The 12,938-nt window shown below is 41.3% G+C and overlaps 2 protein-coding genes across 2 annotated transcripts in view; both read left to right on the top strand.

Moving 5' to 3' along the window:
• LOC136878950 (uncharacterized) overlaps nt 1-12,938 on the top strand; it is a 644,334-nt gene that overhangs the window by 378,490 nt on the left and 252,906 nt on the right. The window lies entirely within an intron of this gene.
• The window catches only part of LOC137496885 (uncharacterized), a 37,277-nt gene continuing 33,801 nt past the window's right edge, over nt 9,463-12,938 (top strand). The window contains exon 1 of the mRNA XM_068228884.1: nt 9,463-9,839. The gene's annotated coding sequence lies outside the window, so the exon portion shown is untranslated. The remainder of the gene's footprint in view (nt 9,840-12,938) is intronic.

The raw sequence follows: 12,938 nt of genomic DNA, 5'->3' as shown, positions 1-12,938 counted from the left end.
AGATAGTGGGTTGGAACCACACTGTCGGCAGACCTGAAGATGGTTTTCCATTTTCACACCAGGGAAATGCTGGGGCTGTATCGTAATTAACGCCAGGACCGCTTCCTTTCCACTCCTAGCCCTTTCCTATCCTATCGTCGCCATAATACCTATTTGTGTTGATGTCACGTAAAGCGAATTTTTAAAAAAACTCGGTATACAGCAGCAGTAATCCCATCTATCGCACATGACTGGCAACAGAAGACTCAAAGCACATCACAGCAAACAATGGTCAATGTAATGTTATTGTTGATCAATGTTATGAGCTTTCTGTATTGTAGGCCTTCACATTTAGTTTTCTTTCGACTCTGTGATATTAGGGCATCTTACGAAACTATTTATAGTGTAGACTGTAGTTCCTTATTCCCCGACTTTACATAACGATTTTCATTAAATTCTGTTTACTCATTTTCTCGTGACTTGGCGATGATATGGACTTTGTAACAAAAATCCAAATTTATGAATATTTCTGTTATAGCCGGTACGGTAAAAATGTATAAGACATAAATGATCGGAAATTTAATACTATATAACTTTAGTGATGTAGTATGTCGATAGGACCACTATTAACACAAATATTTGAGAATTAAATTTTAGGCCTTCCCCTAAACTACCATTTATCTCAGCGTGAATAAGATTATTTATGGCCTAGATTGTAGCGACTTATTCCCGGACACTACATATCGATTTTCATTAAATTCTCTTCAGCCGTTTTCTCGTGATGCGTGTACATACATACCTAAATGCATACATACATACATACATACATACATACATACATTACGGAAAATTAAAAAGTGCATTTCCTTGCTACTTTGGATATGACCGATACAGAAATACCATCCTTTTTAAATTCTGAGCAATGTACAGACAAAACTTTTATTTATTTATTTATTTATTTATTTATTTAGTATTTATTTATCCTCCACTCTATATACCTGTTCGGAAGGCGGTTGGATGAATTGTTTGTCGCCTGCTATTATGATTAGTGATGGGACATTCGATTAATTTTACTGAATCGATTCATTTCATTCCGTTCACGTTACTGAATCGATACAGTGATCCGATTCACGGCACATTAGAGTCACCGCTCCTACTGCATTTGTGTAGTATGTAATGGTAAGACAGCAGCAACAGCATTCATTGTTCGCTGCTGCTATCTGGTTTTCATACTGTGAACTCCTTTCTTAGAAAAAAAAAATGCTAGTCACTCTAATACATCGAAGGTTTCCGGCGACGCAGGATGGAAAAGGTCCTGGATTAGGAAGGTAGCAGCCATGGCCTTAATTAAGGTACAATCCCAGGATTTCCTAGTGTAAAAAATGGGGAAACTACGGAAAACCATATTAACGGCTGCCGACGGTGGGATTCGAACCCACCATCCCCCGAATGCAAGCGCATAGCTACGCGATACTAACCGCACGCCCAACTCGCTCAGTCATTTTTGAAAATATGTACTGTATTTTTTCTATCAGCAGAGGATTTTTTAAAATCGTCATATTTTGTATAGGCTACCCGAGATGAACAGTAGCCCACTGGTTTTCTGATTCAACATACTGTTGGTTGAGTTATTGGTTAGTCGGCTCACTTACTGTCCACATATTATTGAAGTTTTGTGCAACGATGTGACATACGAACTGAGACAATACTGAGCCGTTCTTCCCAATATAAAACAGGTACTTTTGAGTGGTCATGAGCATGACTCATAGTCATAGGGCAGGCTAGAGTCGAGTTAAATTAACTGTCAAATGTCAACTAAGTTATAATACTAAGATTCATTAAACTAATAAATAGTATAACCTAATAGCCTACCTACTTACTAGCTACTTTAGAATTATGTTTTGACTACCTTTTTAACACTGAAAATAAATCCATCTATTATTTGAACCTCCCTGTAAGAAGAGGACAGTGAATGCAAGTGGGTATTATTTTCAAATGAGCTGTGCTCGGGAGTCCATTTAGCGTACGATTCTTTCAGTGTACCGTAGCTCTGTATGTATTGCTTCAGAGGAAGCCCGACTCTCCGCCAGTGTCCACTGTCCAGTGTGCCGATAAGGAGCCGTGTGTATCTTGTGTCTCACTGAGCCGTGCTCGTTCACGATTCTTTCGGTGTGCCATGGCTCACTGTATGTCTCGCTGCAGCGGAAGCTCGGCTCTCCGCTACCCACCAGTGCCCAGTGAGCCGATAAGGAGTCGTGTGTATCTTGTGTCTCACTGAGCCGTGCTCGTTCACGATTCTTTCGGTGTGCCATGGCTCACTGTATGTCTCGCTGCAGCGGAAGCTCGGCTCTCCGCCACCCGCCCGTGTCCAGTGAACCGATAAGGAGTCGTGTGTATCTTGTGTCTCACTGAGCCGTGCTCGTTCACTATTCTTTCGGTGTGCTATGGCTCACTGTATGTCTCGCTGCAGCGGAAGCTCGGCTCCCCGTCAACGTCCAGTGAGTGCGCCACTCAGCACTGTCCGCTGGGAGTAAGCTGAATCGTGTGCCGTGAGCTCGCCGTTCCTGTGAATCGATTCACTTGGACACTTGAATGAATCGATACACTGCTTCGAATCATGTATTCAGTAGCCAACACTGATTATGATGCCCTGATACAATCAGGACGAGTGCAGTCGAAGATGACTTTGAGATAACCCGTACTAGAAAATGAGTTAATTTATTTTGGAAGTATGAGCTTGATTTTATGGGCCATAAAGATCTCATTGTATTTCAGTTATGTTCTTATGTTCCCCGAAACGCGATGACGTGTAGAGATAACTTCCGTAAAAGGAGCTTCGAGTTTCTTACATCGTAATTCCCGGAACTCGTAGTAAGCAATTAGGAGAATATCAGAATCCCCTTCACGGGACCTGAATCAACGATTAGCTCACTTTGGCATATATGAATCTATTTATAGTTAGTTGTTTGTCTAATCTTCATTGAAAACGGTGTCAGTTCGAAGTAACCAACCTCCTCCCGGAGACTGGTTTATAGCAGCTCTCCGTGTTGCTCGTACCTTAGGTAATCTTTTCAGCTATAGGTGACTGTGACAGGAATGTTTCCCATTATTTGACTGATTTATACTATCTGCCATTTGTCTCTTCTTTGGATCAGAATATTCCACAAACATGGCCTCTCTCCAATATTTCTTAGCGTTTCTCGATCGTTAATTTAAAATTTAGCATCCTTCCTTAGTACCACATCTCTAATGCAGCATTCTGCATTCTTCCGTCCAGGTTAAGGGTGAGGGTCTCAATTCGCACAGTAGTATGCTCTTTATATTTCCTCATAGGATGTTTTATATCGCTTATACTTTCAGGACTTTCAGGAATCGTATTTTATTTTCCCCATTGATCAATGAACCGCAGTGATCGACAGACCTTTTCCTTGCAAAAAAGGATCCAGAACGGCAGTAATGGAATGCAGTCGTACGGACTCAGGTGATGTAGGAAATAGCAGTATTAAAGGAAGAAGATGAATGTTTTATTTAGACAAAGGTCGAGCTAAGGATTAAACGGCTGAGGCGCTGTCCTTCTGACCCCAAGTTGGCAGGTTCGATCCTGGGTCAGTCCGGTGGTATTTGAAGGTGCTCAAATACGTCAGTTCATGTCGGTAGTTTTACTGGCACGATAAATACTCCTGAGGGAAAACATTCTGGCCCTTCGGCGTATTATTATTTATTTCGGCTGAACATTAACTAGACAAAGGAAGGCATAAAATGTAGACTAGCCCAATAATGAAAGACGTTTCCTAAGATATTTTTATCGAGCGGCTAGCTATAACATGGAAGTAAAATACAGGCAATAAGTAGTGCAGAAAGAAAGAGAATGGAAACCTTTGAAATGTGGTGTTGCAAGAGAATGCCCAATGTTAAATGGATAGATGGGAGCAGGATTGAAGAGATGCTGAATCAAACAGGAGATGGGGAGAGAGAGATTGACAGGGCACATTTTTCAACATCCAGGCTTTGTTAATTTGATTTTGTCAGGAAGTGTCCGGAGAGTAGGCACATTGATGAGATAAAAACTAAGTGAGGAATTGTAACTATGAAGCTGTCGTGTAGCCTAAGCCGGCTTCGGTTGTGGGGTCGTGTGGTGCGAATTGAGGAGGATAGGTTATGTAGGTGAATGGACTAGGTCATGAAGGTAAAGATACCGAGGCGACGATAGTATTAGTTTTAAAAAATGTAAAAATAAGTATTGCTTGTGTTCTTCTAGAAAAGGTTTGTAAAAGCTAGTGGAAAACCTGTCAGAATAGCGGCTGTCAGCGCGGGCATCTCAGTGTGGATTATCTGGGCTATGCTATTTAGGAATTTCGTTGTTCTTATAAATCCATCAGTCTATTGCTGGTCGATATCAGTCTCAGTAACTCATCTGAGGAAACAAAGTGGGACTTGAATAATTTAAAACATTTCTTTTAATCAAATTTAAACCACTCGGTAAGCGTCCGCCAACAATTGGCGAAATAATTCACTCGGGGTGGGTTGTTAGAGGTAAATTATTATTATTATTATTATTATTATTATTATTATTATTATTATTATTATTATTATTATTTAAGTTTCTGAGTTATTCTACACGTAGATATTAATCCCAAAACGAAATGACATTACTCGCTGTACCCTACTGTACAGTGATATTGTTACCTGTTTATCTCCACGACCTTCTTCCTCTCTCTGCGCTGTCCTGTTAGCCATCAGAAATGATGACAGTTATATGACCTAGTAAGGCACCTGGTGCGGTGATCTTCAGTACCAGTTCACTGTCACAACTACTTCACTGCATGTCCTTTCTTATTGTGATCTGACGTAAGTCTGTCTGCTAGTTTTAAGATCGCTGTGCGTCTGAAAGCTTTCGCACGTCATAGTTTGTTTTTGTTGTACTGATGGGTGTATTTGTAATTAATTGGGTTGGAGTAGACTGTGACCGTGGGAAAACGTACTGTAATAGCCGAAAGGATGGTCGGTAGGGGCGATAGAATGTAAGGTCTCTCGCGAGTCCATGTATAGGTATTCTCGCAACCCTAACCCGTGTTCAGTCCGAATGGTCGTGGTGAAATGGCGTATGGCTTTTAGTTCCGGGAGTGTCCGAGGACAAGTTCGGCTCGCCAGATGCAGGTCTTTTGATTTGACACCCGTAGGTGACCTGCGCGTCGTAATGAGGATGAAATGATGATGAAGACGACACATACACCCAGTCCCCGTGCCAGGGAAATTAACCAATTAAGGTTAAAATTCCCGACCCTGCCGGGAATCTCTATATTTTAAATTTATCAATCTTAAACTGAAGTCAGTTGAACGATGTCACCTTCCTGAATATCATATCGGAATGAGTTACTGTAACGCAGCTTGTTACGCAGAATTCACAATATAGTAAGAACACAAGACTAATGACAACGATGTTATAACCTTCTTCTTCTTTTTCCTTGCCTTTTTCGAATTTATTGAGCTTCGCACTTGGTGCGCATTTGGCCCAGTTTTATCGTCGGATGCCCTTCCTGGGGTGCCAATCTTATGTAGAGGGATGTATTCACTATTTCTTGTTTCTGTGTTGGGTTCGAACCCCACTGTTGGCATCTCGGAAAATGGTGTCCCATGGTTTCTCATTTTCACACCAGGCAAATGTACTTTAAGGTCGCGGCCACTACCTTCCCAATCCAGGCCATTTCCTATCTTTCGTCGCCGAAAATCGTTAATGTGTTAGTGCGACGTTAAACCAGATATTAGTGTGTTGTATGCAGATGAGAGAAATGTATTAAGACAAAAACAAACTCTCAGTCCCCGAAAAAGAGGATTTAACTACAGTATACAGAGTTAAAATCCGCGACCCCGACGGGAATCGAACCCTAGCCCCTCTGAACCGAAGACCAGACTGCTGATCATTCAGCCAAGAAACTAAATCACAACTATATAATAATAATAATAATAATAATAATAATAATATTAATAATAATAATAATAATAATAATAATGTCTCTGCATGATCAATGTTATCATTAAAAACAATGTGATAACATTTCACTTGTCGAACGTAGAACTTCGTTATAGCGACATCAGTTTGACACCTCGGATATAGCGTCAGATATTCTGTGGTGCTAATGTATTCCTCACAAGGAAAGTGCTTTTCAGCCTTGCTTAATACGACAGACATAGATGCGTCTTCCTCATATATAACGTCATTTTAAACCTCTAACCTAATACTACTTACTACCTTACTCTACACGTGCAGACGTACTGAATCAGCACTTAGCTTGAGATAGGTCAGGTCTGTCTCCCCCTCTTCCATCTCTACGTCACCAGCCAAACACTATCTAACAAACCAAAAAAAAAAGGCAGACAAGCGACTTACCAACAACAGACAACCTAATTAGAAGAAATACAATACGACTTACTTATCAATGAACTAAAATACTACTAATTATAAAATATGATGTGTAATAATGTTATTGGCTTTACGTCCCACCAACTACTTGTACGGTTTTCGGAGACGCCGAGGTGCCGGAATCAGCTCCCGCAGAGTTCTTTAACGTAAAATCATCTCTGCGGGACTACATTCCGGCACCTCGGCGTCTCCGAAAATCGTACAAGTAGTTAGTGGGACGTAAAGCAAACGACACTATTATTATTATTATTCTTTCGAATGGGCCACCAGAGGACCACGTGCCAATTTCAATTCCTTCTTCTTTGTTCTTTCCTTTTCTTCCAGTACGCTTTCATCTGTTCACTATGTTTCTTCTTTCTGTCTTCAGACCACTTTGAACCAGTCTTTTTTACTTTCCTACCTTGGAATCCTTCTATTTTCAATACTTTTTCCCGAAAGCCTTCTCTATTATTTATTTCTTCTGTTGTTATATTGTTTTTTTCTAAATCCTTTCTTACTTCATTGACCCAGCTTGTCGTTGATTTCTTACTCCACAAATATCTGAAAATCTTACTGGTTAATCTACTATCTTGCATTCGATATAAATGTCCAAAAAACATAAGTCTCCTTTTCCTCATTACATCTGATATATTTTCTATTTTTTGATATATTTCAGCATTACTTCGTAATTTCCAACCTTCTACTGTGTTTTGTGGGCCTAATATTTTCCTCATGATTCGCCTTTCTAGTATTTCTAGCTTATCTAAATTATAGTTTAATGCCAGACACTCGCTTGCATATAGGCATTCTGGCTTCACTACTGTGTTGTAATGCCTTATTTTTGCATTTTTGGATAGGCATCTTTTATTGTAGATATCTTTGGTGACACCATAAGCTCTCTCCATTTTATGTACCCTCTCCTCTACTGCAGATTTTTCTAAACCATTTTCTTGGATTATTTCCCCTAGATATTTGAATTTTTTTACCCTCTCTATTTGGCCAATATCTGTTTTCAGAAATTTTGGTGCATCCCAAATATTTGTTAAAAATTTTGTTTTTTCTGCAGAAATTCTTAAGCCAGTTCTGCTGGCGATTCTTTCCAAGACATTTACTTGGGTTACAGCAGATGTCACATTTTCAGAAAGTATTGCAAAGTCATCTGCAAATGCAAGACAATTTATTTCAATCCTTTTATTTCCTCTGCCTAACTATTATTATTATTATTATTATTATTATTATTATTATTATTATTATTATTATTATTATTTGTTGGATATTCAGCCCAAAGGCTGGTTTGATCCTCTACAGCTTCACCAACAGCTGTTATAGATAGACTAGGTGTCACTGAAGAGGCATACTAGGGAAATGAGGAGTGAGGTAGTTTCCCGTTGCTTTCCTCACCGAGTCAGAAGTTGCTATTACATATCAGTCTGTCAAGCCCACTGAAATGCATGCACCAACCGACCCAATGAGCGATATCTTCACACCATTCATAACAGGGACTGGCTGCATAAGGAACGGTGTTACTAGAATCGCTCATACCTCGGTCACTTTCATATTGTCAAAGCCAAGGATGATACTGAGACAGGTCAATGAAAGTAACAAATTTATTCTACCCCCATACCAGAAGACATAAAGCACTGTAAACACTACATCCTGTCGGCAAAGGCATTTATTATTATTATTATTATTATTATTATTATTATTATTATTATTATTATTATTATTATTATTATTATTATTATTATTAGAAATCTACCGACACGAGGCTGGCGTATTTGAGCACCTTCAAATACCACCGGACTGAGTCAAGATCGAACATTCCAAGTTGGAGTCAGAAGGCCAGCACTTCAACCGTCTGAGCCACTCAGGCCAGCGTGACTAACAGTGATGGCGGTAATATTTGTCGTTATCGAATTACTGCGAAAAATGATTGTGATATTCTGATTCATTGTGAAATGTGTGGAATAATGGACGACGGCGTAGTTACAGCAGTGGCACAAATGGACAGAAGAAAAAGGGCCACAGAGACCCAGAAGTGGAATAAGAAAAGTCTGAAGCGCACATCCCAACAGTAAAAACGAAGTGACGTATGGTTTTTAGTGCCGGGAGTGTTCGAGGACAAGTGCGTGTCGTGATGAAGATGAAATGATGATGAAGACGACACATACACCCAGCCCCCGTGTCAGCGAAATCAACAAATTATGGTTAAAACTCCCGACCCCGCCGGGAATCGAATCCGGGACTCCTGTGGCCAAAGGCCAGCACGCTAACCATTTAGTCATGGAGCCAGACATCCCAACAGTCATACTGTAGAAGCGTTGCGAACATGTTCTATGAAGGTAGGGAAAGGTACAGTGAAATTGTGACACACATTATGAATATGGAACATAATTTTCAGTGTGTTTACTGGGCAAGCAGGAGTATGCGGACAAATATTACTCAATTTTACTCGTAAATCAGGAAGTTTGTTAAGTACTGTACTGTATTTACTGTGTTCTACTGTATTGTATTGTATTCTTTGTTGTACCTATTTCAATTTTCCAGTTTAATGTCAGACTTGATAGTAAACACCCACAATCTAAAATAAACTTAATTAGATTGCCTAATTATGTTTCGTTCTTAATTATTTTCCATCTCGCCGGGCCGAGTGGCTCAGACGGTTGAGGCGCTGGCCTTTTGACCCCAACTTAGCAGGTTCGATCCTGGCTCAGCCCGGTGCTCAGATACGTCAACCTCGTGTCGGTCGATTTAGTGGAACGTAAAAGAACTCCTGCGTAACTAAATTCCGTCACTTCTTAAGCCATTATTATATTATTATTATTATTATTATTATTATTATTATTATTATTATTATTATTAAACTGATAAGCATACATCTCGGTTACAAAACCACTCTTATATAACGTTACAATTTATCAGGTCCTTTAGATGTTGTTACAACTAAATGTATGTGAGAACTTTGGTGTATTTATTCATTTCGGCTGCTCTTATCGTTAATGAAATATTATTCGTTGTTGATAACATTGTAAGTGATTTGTCTGTTGTTCAATACTGTACATGTCTGTATTTGTTTTGAGAGAGCAATGGACTGTCTCCAGTATGTCTGTTGTTGGTCGGATGGACTCTCTGTTGTGTGCCCTTGTGTGACGTCACGGCGAGTTTCCCCTTCCCCATCCTACTACACGAGCCCGCTAAAGTTTCAGAGGTGAGGCGCGAAGTCTTCACTTGAACCCTGGTTCATTTTGGCGCACAACGTGCCCAACATGTTCCCTGCAGCGAGTGTATTTGTGACAGTAAGGCAACAGCCTTGAAGAATGGCTAGTTAACTGTGCTCTTGTGTTGTGATAAGAAGGAAACAAGTGGTCGATACAAGACTACGTATCGTGTCACTGTTCATAGTCTGAAGTACGAGTTCGACAAGATCGTCTTGCTCAGTGTCTCGTAGCTTCTCAACAAGGTAAGGAGTGTGTCACGTAAGTGCATTGCGTTGTAAGTGTTTGATACTGTACGTAGGAAGGCTACTGGTAATTGATGACGTTGCGAACATGTCGACTGTACATTGAAAGGTTCGCTATCTGACCATGAAACATGGGAACAATTGTCATAAATCTGAAGTTCTTTCAAGGCTAAGTCAGAAGGGCATTTCCGGTTCTTTTTCACCGTAAAAGACTACGAAACCGAACTGTTTGATTTTTCTACCAACTTTTTTTTTTTTTTTTTTTTTTTTTTTGCTAGTTGCTTTACGTCGCACCGACACAGATAGGTCTAATGACGACGATGAGACAGGAAAGGCCTAGGATGGGAGGGAAGTGGTGTGAAAATAGGAAACCACGGAAAACCATCTTCAGGCCTGCCTACAGTGGGGCTTGAACCCACTATCTCCCAGATGCGAGCTCACAGCTGTGCGCCCCTAACCGCACGGCCAACTGGCCCGGTGTTTCTACTTAATTGCATGTCTACCCGTTAGTCCCAATTCTTGATACGAGGTTGGAAATGAGGCGATATGAATTTTTATGGCATGTTTTTACGGCCGTATGCGCACAGGCCAGAGTAAAGTGTAGCTTTCACCGAAGTCCCAGTCTCATCCATGGCTGTGACAGTATGGAAGCTGCTGGGTATGGGTGGTGCTGAGTAATGACATTCAGAGCACGACTAGTGCATCTGAGTGTTATGAAAGGTGTTGCTCATACGGTCAGTCGTGCTGTAATAGCACTTTCTGACCCAGTGAGGAAAGCAATGGCAAACTACCGCACTCCTCGTCTTGCCTAGTACGCCTCATTTTGGTGCTGCCATTGGTTTTTGCGGTTTCCTTATAACCGCATAACCTTTGGTGGTGCTATTTGAGGTTCCAACCAGCCTCTGGGCTGATGACCTAAAAGACACAGCCCTTCGTGATGCCAACCTCAGTAGAGTAGCTCAACATCATAGGTTGTTCTGCCATCCGGCAGGTCCAGTCATGGCTGTGACCTTCATATCTCTCGATCTTGTGCCCCTTTCTTCACTTGTGCACTATTATTTATTTTTCTGTCCGACTCGTTGGCTGAACGGTCAGCGTACTGGCCTTCAGTTCAGAGGGTCCCGGGTTCGATTCCCGGCCGGGTCGGGGATTTTAACCTTAATTGGTTAATTCCAATGGCGCGGGGGCTGGGTGTATGTGTTGTCTTAATCATCATTTCATCCTCATCACGACGCGCAGGTCGCCTACGGGAGTCAAATAGAAAGACCTGCACCTGGCGAGCCGAACCCGTCCTGGGATATCCCGGCACTAATAGCCATACGAAATTTCATTTCATTTCTTTTTCTAATGCTGTCTAATAACTGATATCGTCTCCTTCCCCTTCCTCGTTTTCCTTTTATCATCCCTTCCGTTGCTACTCGGTCAGCATGCTCCTCGCTTCTCCCACTCTACAGAACTTCCTCATTTGATATTCTATCTTCCCAGCTTTCTCCTTCATTTCGTCTCCAAATCCACATCTCAGATGCCTCTCTCTTTTCTTCTCTCTTCTTCCTTCCTTAATGTCCATGTTTCAGCGCCATATAGAGCTATCCTCCATACGGAACACCTTGCAAGTCTCTTCCTCAGATCTTTCTCTGGCGGGCCACAGGAGTTTTTTTCTTCTTCTTGTTGAAGCTTTCCTTGGCTAAGGCAATTCGAGTTTTTACGTCTGTTATAAAGTGAAGGTCTTCAGCTGATAAAGATTATATGAATGATTGTGAATGAAGGTTGGTAAGGAGATGGAAGGAATCAGCTGTGGCCTATGAAAAGGAACTGGAAGTGAAAATAGGACTTCGCGGAACAGCCGATGGTGGGATTCGAACTCGCGTGTCTCCCGCAGTGCGTCAACACGAGCGGCCACTCACTTTATCTACTTAATTAATTTAAGCGTATTATTTCGGGTGTGTGTTTGCCCAGGGTAGTAGGACAGAATGCTCAAATAAAATTTAATTAAACTATAGCAAGGAGAGTGTGTAGTTAGCATAAGCGATATTCTGTAAGAGAGAAGTGAGCTCTCGGACGAAACTATTTACTACGTCTGCCTTAAGAAAGATTTTGCTGTACGAAAGTGAAAGAAGGGTGAACTCAATTTCGTATGAAACGCGCATTCACATACTTGCGACGAGTTTAAGTGACTTAGTGTGCATCTTCGTACATGATAGATCATAACCTACCGATGACAGTTCGGTGTATAACACTTCGCACTGATCCATTTTCAGAATCTCTCCGAAAACCGTAAAAGTAGTTAGTGTGTCGTAAAAAAAAAAAAACAGTACCCTTATTATTTTTCTCACTCGCTCTAAAGCATTTATTAAATTTTGCTGTTAGGATATCCACACCTCACAACTAACTCTAGACTCGTCGCACGTAGTCACTGCTATCCAGTTCAAGAATTGCCTGCTTGGCAGCGATGCAAAATTAAAATCTGCAGCCTGTTTCCAGCCATTCGACCGGGTCAGGAATGGAATGGAATGGAATGAATGAAGCCCCCATCTAGCGGCGAGTATGGGAATTATAACGGCTACCGAAGCCTGTCGCACTCCTCAGGGACAATGATTAATGAGTGACAGATGAAATAAAAACGTTGGGGAGTGTTGCTGGAATGAAAGATGACAAGGAAAATCGGAGTACCCGGAGAAAAACCTGTCCCGACTCCGCTTTGTCCAGCGGAACGCAGCGGTGAGAGGTCGGCGCGCTGCTGCCTGAGCCACGAAGGCTGATTGGCTACAGTATTCGCTTTTAAAATTGCATTGCTCCTCAATCGCTGGAGGTGAAAAGCTCAGTTGTGCTATATGTCGGACAGGTTCATCGACGTTCCTACAAGCCCGCTAACATTGTTTTCAGTTGATCTCGTTCATGCGGAAGTGTGTGTTTCGCACTTCCTGGCACTCCTCTGCGAACAGAGGGGAGTACGATCTGCAGTACCGTTGTAAATTTGTGAAGGGAGAATATAATGGGATTGGGAGCGTTGGGAATTAAGAATATTTGTGCTAAGAGCAGAATACATCCTAGTCCCCGGTCACTAGATACTGAGGAGTGAGTATTAGGTTTTCGTACATG

The sequence above is a fragment of the Anabrus simplex genome, chromosome 8 (genome assembly GCF_040414725.1).
Source record: "Anabrus simplex isolate iqAnaSimp1 chromosome 8, ASM4041472v1, whole genome shotgun sequence".
NCBI lineage: Eukaryota > Metazoa > Arthropoda > Insecta > Orthoptera > Tettigoniidae > Anabrus > Anabrus simplex.
Note: the sequence above shows the minus strand (reverse complement) of the source record. Positions and strands in the feature narration are given on the sequence as shown.